We start from the raw sequence: 8,839 nt of genomic DNA on the forward strand, positions 1-8,839 counted from the left end.
TGGCAGTGTTGAAGGGCAGGTTGGATGGGGCTTGGAGCAGCCTGGGCTGGTGGGAGGTGTCCCTGCCCATGCAGGGGGTTGGGACTGGATGATCTGTATGGTCCCTTCCAACCCAACCCATCCCATGATTCTACCATCCCAAAGGGCTGTGCTCGGGGTCCCAGCTCCGATGCTCTTGACCAGAAGGACTCGGGGGAAGCAGCAAAGCAGGGAGGTGATGGGCAGGGGGGTGGGAATCCCGTGCCCAGCCAAAGCTGGAGGAGCTGGGAAAGGCCAGGGTGTGGAGCAGGGCTGGGGGAGCCAGGCCCAGAGCTGCCACATCCGCTTGGAAACCAAACATCTCGGCTTTGCTGCGGGTGTTGGGGCAAAGTCCAGGGCAGCCCCACTGTCCCTGCGAGGGCCAGAGAGGACCTGGCAGGAAAAATCCTCCAGCATCTGCCCCTGATGGATCCTGAAAACCACAGTCCTCCCAGGGCAGGGAGGAAGAGGGAACAGGGAAGAGGAAGGGATGGGATCCCTGTGGCAGCTCTGGTGGGAAATCAGCCTGGCATCCCGCTCCGGGGAAAAATAGGAGTGGACTCACTAATGCAAGTGCTTGGGTTCTGAGAGCCCCGAGCAGCAGGGGGTTGGTGAGGACAGGTTGTGCCAAGGCTCTCTAATAGCCTCCAGAAACCATCTCAGGAGGCACGGGAGTGCAGGGCAGGGCAGCTCTGCACATTCACATGAAGGAACTGGCCCCTTCCCAAGCAGCTGCAGATGCCACTGCCAGCCACAGTGGCCAGTGAGAGCCTTCCAGGTCCTCCAGGGTGCCCAGGGGCTGTGGGATGCAGCACCTAGATGTGCCAGAGGCATCCAAAGGGAAGCTGGGAGGAGGTGGAGGCATGGGGGGGACAGAGGGGTGGGGGTGCTCCAGGAGAGGAGATGATGGGCTCCTCACCCCTCCTTGGGGTGGGAGAAGAGGATGTGGATGAGCTGGGGCAGCCCCAGCACTTTGGTGGGCTTGGTTGGGTCTCGTCCTCGTTGGTGGCAGCTTGTTCTTTAACAGAGAGGGGGGTGGAGGTTGCTCCCCTCCTTGGGCAGGGCTGCAGCCAGCTGGAAGACGTCCTGGGATGCAGTGGGGTGGGACTGGGGAAGGGAGGGGGTGTGGGGTGGGACTGGGGTGGGATGGGAAGCGAGGGGAAGGAAGGGGAGGGAAGGGGATGGGATGAGATGGGACGGGATGAGGTGGGATGGGATGAGGTGGGATGGGAGGGGATGGGATGAGGTGGGATGGGATGAGGTGGGATGGGAGGGGACGGGATGAGGTGGGATAGAAGGGGATGGGATGAGGTGGGATGGGAGGGGATGGGATGAGGTGGGATGGGATGAGGTGGGATGGGAGGGGACGGGATGAGGTGGGATAGAAGGGGATGGGATGAGGTGGGATGGGAGGGGATGGGATGAGGTGGGATGGGATGAGGTGGGATGGGAGGGGACGGGATGAGGTGGGATAGAAGGGGATGGGATGAGGTGGGATGGGAGGGGATGGGATGAGGTGGGATGGGATGAGGTGGGATGGGAGGGGACGGGATGAGGTGGGATAGAAGGGGATGGGATGAGGTGGGATGGGAGGGGATGGGATGAGGTGGGATGGGATGAGGTGGGATGGGAGGGGACGGGATGAGGTGGGATAGAAGGGGATGGGATGAGGTGGGATGGGAGGGGATGGGATGAGGTGGGATGGGATGAGGTGGGATGGGAGGGGACGGGATGAGGTGGGATAGAAGGGGATGGGATGAGGTGGGATGGGAGGGGATGGGATGAGGTGGGATGGGATGAGGTGGGATGGGAGGGGACGGGATGAGGTGGGATAGAAGGGGATGGGATGAGGTGGGATGGGAGGGGATGGGATGAGGTGGGATGGGATGAGGTGGGATGGGAGGGGACGGGATGAGGTGGGATAGAAGGGGATGGGATGAGGTGGGATGGGAGGGGATGGGATGAGGTGGGATGGGATGAGGTGGGATGGGAGGGGACGGGATGAGGTGGGATAGAAGGGGATGGGATGAGGTGGGATGGGAGGGGATGGGATGAGGTGGGATGGGATGAGGTGGGATGGGAGGGGACGGGATGAGGTGGGATAGAAGGGGATGGGATGAGGTGGGATGGGAGGGGATGGGATGAGGTGGGATGGGATGAGGTGGGATGGGAGGGGACGGGATGAGGTGGGATAGAAGGGGATGGGATGAGGTGGGATGGGAGGGGATGGGATGAGGTGGGATGGGATGAGGTGGGATGGGAGGGGACGGGATGAGGTGGGATAGAAGGGGATGGGATGAGGTGGGATGGGAGGGGATGGGATGAGGTGGGATGGGATGAGGTGGGATGGGAGGGGACGGGATGAGGTGGGATAGAAGGGGATGGGATGAGGTGGGATGGGAGGGGATGGGATGAGGTGGGATGGGATGAGGTGGGATGGGAGGGGACGGGATGAGGTGGGATAGAAGGGGATGGGATGAGGTGGGATGGGAGGGGATGGGATGAGGTGGGATGGGATGAGGTGGGATGGGAGGGGACGGGATGAGGTGGGATAGAAGGGGATGGGATGAGGTGGGATGGGAGGGGATGGGATGAGGTGGGATGGGATGAGGTGGGATGGGAGGGGACGGGATGAGGTGGGATAGAAGGGGATGGGATGAGGTGGGATGGGAGGGGATGGGATGAGGTGGGATGGGATGAGGTGGGATGGGAGGGGACGGGATGAGGTGGGATAGAAGGGGATGGGATGAGGTGGGATGGGAGGGGATGGGATGAGGTGGGATGGGATGAGGTGGGATGGGAGGGGACGGGATGAGGTGGGATAGAAGGGGATGGGATGAGGTGGGATGGGAGGGGATGGGATGAGGTGGGATGGGATGAGGTGGGATGGGAGGGGACGGGATGAGGTGGGATAGAAGGGGATGGGATGAGGTGGGATGGGAGGGGATGGGATGAGGTGGGATGGGATGAGGTGGGATGGGAGGGGACGGGATGAGGTGGGATAGAAGGGGATGGGATGAGGTGGGATGGGAGGGGATGGGATGAGGTGGGATGGGATGAGGTGGGATGGGAGGGGACGGGATGAGGTGGGATAGAAGGGGATGGGATGAGGTGGGATGGGAGGGGATGGGATGAGGTGGGATGGGATGAGGTGGGATGGGAGGGGACGGGATGAGGTGGGATAGAAGGGGATGGGATGAGGTGGGATGGGAGGGGATGGGATGAGGTGGGATGGGATGAGGTGGGATGGGAGGGGACGGGATGAGGTGGGATAGAAGGGGATGGGATGAGGTGGGATGGGAGGGGATGGGATGAGGTGGGATGGGATGAGGTGGGATGGGAGGGGACGGGATGAGGTGGGATAGAAGGGGATGGGATGAGGTGGGATGGGAGGGGATGGGATGAGGTGGGATGGGATGAGGTGGGATGGGAGGGGACGGGATGAGGTGGGATAGAAGGGGATGGGATGAGGTGGGATGGGAGGGGATGGGATGAGGTGGGATGGGATGAGGTGGGATGGGAGGGGACGGGATGAGGTGGGATAGAAGGGGATGGGATGAGGTGGGATGGGAGGGGATGGGATGAGGTGGGATGGGATGAGGTGGGATGGGAGGGGACGGGATGAGGTGGGATAGAAGGGGATGGGATGAGGTGGGATGGGAGGGGATGGGATGAGGTGGGATGGGATGAGGTGGGATGGGAGGGGACGGGATGAGGTGGGATAGAAGGGGATGGGATGAGGTGGGATGGGAGGGGATGGGATGAGGTGGGATGGGATGAGGTGGGATGGGAGGGGACGGGATGAGGTGGGATAGAAGGGGATGGGATGAGGTGGGATGGGAGGGGATGGGATGAGGTGGGATGGGATGAGGTGGGATGGGAGGGGACGGGATGAGGTGGGATAGAAGGGGATGGGATGAGGTGGGATGGGAGGGGATGGGATGAGGTGGGATGGGATGAGGTGGGATGGGAGGGGACGGGATGAGGTGGGATAGAAGGGGATGGGATGAGGTGGGATGGGAGGGGATGGGATGAGGTGGGATGGGATGAGGTGGGATGGGAGGGGACGGGATGAGGTGGGATAGAAGGGGATGGGATGAGGTGGGATGGGAGGGGATGGGATGAGGTGGGATGGGATGAGGTGGGATGGGAGGGGACGGGATGAGGTGGGATAGAAGGGGATGGGATGAGGTGGGATGGGAGGGGATGGGATGAGGTGGGATGGGATGAGGTGGGATGGGAGGGGACGGGATGAGGTGGGATAGAAGGGGATGGGATGAGGTGGGATGGGAGGGGATGGGATGAGGTGGGATGGGATGAGGTGGGATGGGAGGGGACGGGATGAGGTGGGATAGAAGGGGATGGGATGAGGTGGGATGGGCTGGATCATACAGAGGGAAGCACTAGGGCCCAGCTCAGGTCTCCTGGGCTCCAGGGGGGGCTCCCCCTGCAAGCAGGGTCCCCCCTCCCCGTGCCACAGGGGCTGGGTGGCTCATCCCACACCTCCCATCCTGGCAGCTCCTATTCCAGAGCTGGAAGCTGGCAAAGGACTGTGTGTGGGAACACCCTGACAGGTTCCTCATCCATCTTCACCCATGGCAGGTCTGCCCCCCCCCTAGGGGCTGCCGTGGGGCTTGTCTCGCCTCGGGGGACTCCTCCCCGTGTGACTCAACTGCTGCTGCCCCCCCCCACCCACTCCCCAGCACCGGGTGCCACTTCTGGAAAGGATTTTCTTGGTGGTGACAGGGAGGAGGGACCAGACACCCCCGGGTTGGGGGGTGTTCCCCACCCATGGCCCTGGTGCAAGGGGAGAAGGGGGGGTCCCCAGGTGTGTGTGTGGGGGGGCACAGGGGGCTGTGATGGGGTGTCCCCACCTCCTCGCTGTGCTGAGCTGCCCTGGGGGTGGATCCTGGAGCTGCTTCCTTGTCCCTCAGTGGTGATGTCCCACTTGTCACTGCTGTCCCACCACAGAGGGGACCCCCATGGCCAGGCAGGAGCCCGAGCAGCTCCCAGGGGGAATCTGGTAAAGCCCCAGCCTGAAATCCAGCCTTTTCTGGGTGGCTTCCCATGGGATGGTAAGGGAGGAGATGTGGGGTGAAAGGGGTTGGGCAGAGAGCTCAGCTCCTGCCAGCCCCGGGATGCTGCAGCCTGGATCCATCCCAGTATTCCCAGAGAGCAGCCCTGGGGATGGGTGGGAAGGGCCGAGGAGAACCAGGAGCACTGGGATGTGGCAGGAGCAAGAAGGAACCCCAGGATACACTGGGAGCAATAGGAATATCAGGGTGTACTGGGAGCACTGGGAACATCGGGATCCCTGGGAACACAGGCAGCTGCAGGAGCACTGGGAGCCCTGGGAACAGAAGTGGGCACAGGGAAACTCCAGGAGCACCAGGAACCCCGGGATCACTGGGAAAAGAGGGAGCAAAAAGGATGCTCCAGGAACCTTGGGAGCATCGGGAAAAGAGAGGACACCGGGATGCGCCAGGAGCCCCGGGAGCTTCGGGAACAGAGGGAGCACCGGGACGGTCCTGGAGCCCCGGGATGCTCCAGGTGCACCGGGATGCGGCGGGAGCAGCGGGCGGTCTGAAAGCTCCTCCTCGTGGCTCCCGGGGAGAATTACCGGGCACCGGGAGAGCCCGGGGGCAGCGGCGGGGCCGGAGCAGCCTCCTGTCCCCTGGGATCACAGCCCCGAACCCTGGGAAACCAGGGATGTTGGGGACACCGGGACGGTCCCACCCGGGACGGGACCACGGCTGCAGCCCGGCTCGTGGCCCACAGGGACTGGTGGCCAACACGGGCCACCCCCTGCACGGAGCCACCAGCCCCCCCCAGGACCAGCACAGGGCCGGGTTTCTCCCAGTTCATGCCTGGAACAGGATTCCAGGCCAGCATCCCTGGCTGGGTCCAAGCGTGGGGAGCGAGGCAGGGAAGGGGCAGGGGGAGAATCACCCCCAGCAGCAGCTTCTTTGGGGTAGGTTGTGTCTTTTCATCCCCCCCAACCTTTGGTTGTGTGAAATAAAAAGGGGAGAAGAGGAAGGAGGAACAACCAGGACCCCCAGGGCAGCGTGTGGTTGCATTTCCAGAGCCCTTTCCACTGCCCTCTGGGGATGCCCAGCTGGGTTGTGCCCCATGGGTTGTGTCCCCATCCCAGCAGGTTGTGGTTCCTCCATGGGAAGTGCTCCTGAAGGGCATATTCCCAGCACCAGCTGCAGGAATCCCTCTCTGCCACTTCCCCATGGAGGGAGCAGAGCCTGGCAGGGTAGTAGAATCATGGAATGGTTTGGAAGGGACCTTAAAGATCAGCTCATTCCAACCCCCCCTGCATGGGCAGGGACACCTCCCACCAGCCCAGGCTGCTCCAAGCCCCATCCAACCTGCCCTTCAACACCCCCAGGGATGGGGCAGCCACAGGGGAGAGGAGTAGAGTGGGGTTGGGGTCATTTTGGGGTGCTGGCACCCCATGATGAAGTCACACCTGCACCTTTTCCAGCAGGATGTGCTGCTGATGGGATCCCATCCCAGCTCCCCTCCCTGGCTCCCATGGGAAGGGGTGGCTGGTTCCAGCCTGGGCAGAGCTGTTCCCCGAGGCTCTACCCTCCAGTTATAGACACACAAGGAAAAATCAATACCTGGCTGCACAGACACACACACACACACAGAGAGGAAAAAAAAGAAGAAGGCAGCTGCAAGTTGCTTTTTATAGCAAGTTGTCCCATTTGCATCCTTCCTCAGCCCTGACCTGGGGAGACCGACCTCTGGCTAAATTAGCTGCTTCATCCCAAGGGAAAAGAGGCTTTAAAAAGCAGCAGCCCAAGATGAGGAGGTGAGGCTGGAATATTCCACCACAGCCACCCCTTCCCTCTTGCTGCCCCAAGCTTGGCTTCCTCATAGGAACCCCAGGCTGGTGTCCCCCAGTGGCCTTGTCACTGGGCAATGGGATGGGGGGACACCAGCAGCCCCAGCCCCTCTTCCCCTTGGGATCACTTGGGAAGAAGGGATGTGGGTCCCCCTGGGCTGAGGGAGCCAAGCTGAGAGCAAGAGCAGCTCCCCAGGAAGCAGGGATTGGGAAACCTGCAGGTACAGCCCTGGGATGGAGAAGGGCTGAGGCTTTTTTCCCTCCCTGTGGAATTCCCACTCGTGCCCCCCGGATTCCAGAGGCAGGGAAGCAGAGCACACCAGCATATCTAGGTCAGTGCTATGAGCTGCTAAACGAGCTCCCTCATTAGCTGCCTCTGCCTCTGCATTGCACCTACGTGGGGCTGGGGCTGCAAATCCACCTCTGCCCTGCCAGGGAGAGGATCTGGAAAGCCTGGAGTGGGAGGGAATGACAGCTGGGCCCATCAGCCCAAGGGGATTGGCACAAGCTGGAAGGTGGGGAGTTAATGCCAGGGTGAGGGAAGGCACAGCGTGGTCAGGGATGGGTGGGCAGAGAGGGGACAGTGGGAACATTCCAGCATCCTCAGATGTCCTTGGCTTGGGGCTCCCTGCCCTTGGTTGGAAGGTTCTCCTGGCTGCAGTGGTGCAGGCAGGAGCTGAGCTGCTGGAGCCCCAGCTTCATCAGTGAGTCCAGGTGCCACCAGGTCCCACCTGGAGCAGATAAGGGATAAGCAATGCCCTGATAAAAGAGCAGGCAGGAGCTCCTGAGGAAAAGGGCAGCCTGGCCTTGGGCTCCTTGCTGTGTCTGTAGGGGTGGTTCCAACCATCTGGAGATGCTGGTGGTGTATCAGAGGAAGGTGAGTTGCCTCTCTAGGGTACAGGGCTCTGTGCCTGGTGAAGGGTTTTCCTTTCACTTCCCTCCCAGACAGTGTTTTCTCCTCTGGCACTGCCTGCCTGGGGACACCAGCCCTGGGTGTGACCACAGCCCTGTGCTCCCCTGGCCTGGCTGTTGGGTGCTGACCCAGCTCTGGGGCCACAAAACCTTCTCTTGCTCTCATGGAATGCTGGGTTGTTGGCTGTGGGTGGGGTTTTTTTGTGGCTGAACCCCAAATGGGGTGCCAGGAGCCCTGCTGCCATGTCACAAGCTGTGTCCCTTGTATCAGAAGGGTGCTTGGAGGACATGGGTCCCCGTGGCCATCAGGACACAGCACTGGTGGCTCCAGCCAGTCTCTGGCTAGGAGAAGGAGCTGGCTGGTGGAGCAAGGTTGGTGTTCCTCCATGGGCTGGGAGAGAACAGCAGGGAGGAGTTGGGATGGCTGGTTGATACCATCTGGAGTGCAACCAGCAGCAGGAGCACTCCTGAGGATGAGTCAGTGTCACTGGTAACCGGGCTGGGGACCAGGCAAAAAAACACTCCTAGGAGAGGCTCTGTTTGGAGCTCTGCTTTGTAGGCAGGGCTGCACTGGTGGGGTGACCCCCAGCAGCTGCCTGGCCCAGTCCCCCCCAGCTGCATCACCCTGAGCTTGGCACTGGTGAGGTCTTCATCTTGAATCCTGGGGTCAGGTCTGGGCCCCTCAGGACAAGAAGGACATGGAGGGGCTGGGGGGTGGCCAGGGAAGGGCAAGGGAGCTGGGGAAGGGGCTGGAGCAGAAGGAGAAGGGGCTGGAGAACTTGTGAGGAGCAGCTGAGGGAGCTGGGGGTGTCCAGCCTGGAGCAAAGGAGGCTGAGGGGAGACCTGCTGGCTCTGCAGCTGCTGAGAGGAGGTTGGAGCCAGGGGGGTCGGGCTCTGCTCCCCAGGAACAAGGGATGGGACAAGAGGGAACGGCCTCAAGTTGTGCCAGGGGAGGTTGAGGTTGGATCTGGGGAACAATTTCTCCCTGGCAAGGGTTGTCAGGGCCTGGCCCAGGCTGCCCAGGGCAGGGGGGGAGTCCCCATCCCTGGAGGG

Source organism: Chaetura pelagica, unplaced genomic scaffold, assembly GCF_000747805.2.
Source record: "Chaetura pelagica isolate M959 unplaced genomic scaffold, ChaPel_1.0 scaffold579, whole genome shotgun sequence".
Lineage (NCBI taxonomy): Eukaryota > Metazoa > Chordata > Aves > Apodiformes > Apodidae > Chaetura > Chaetura pelagica.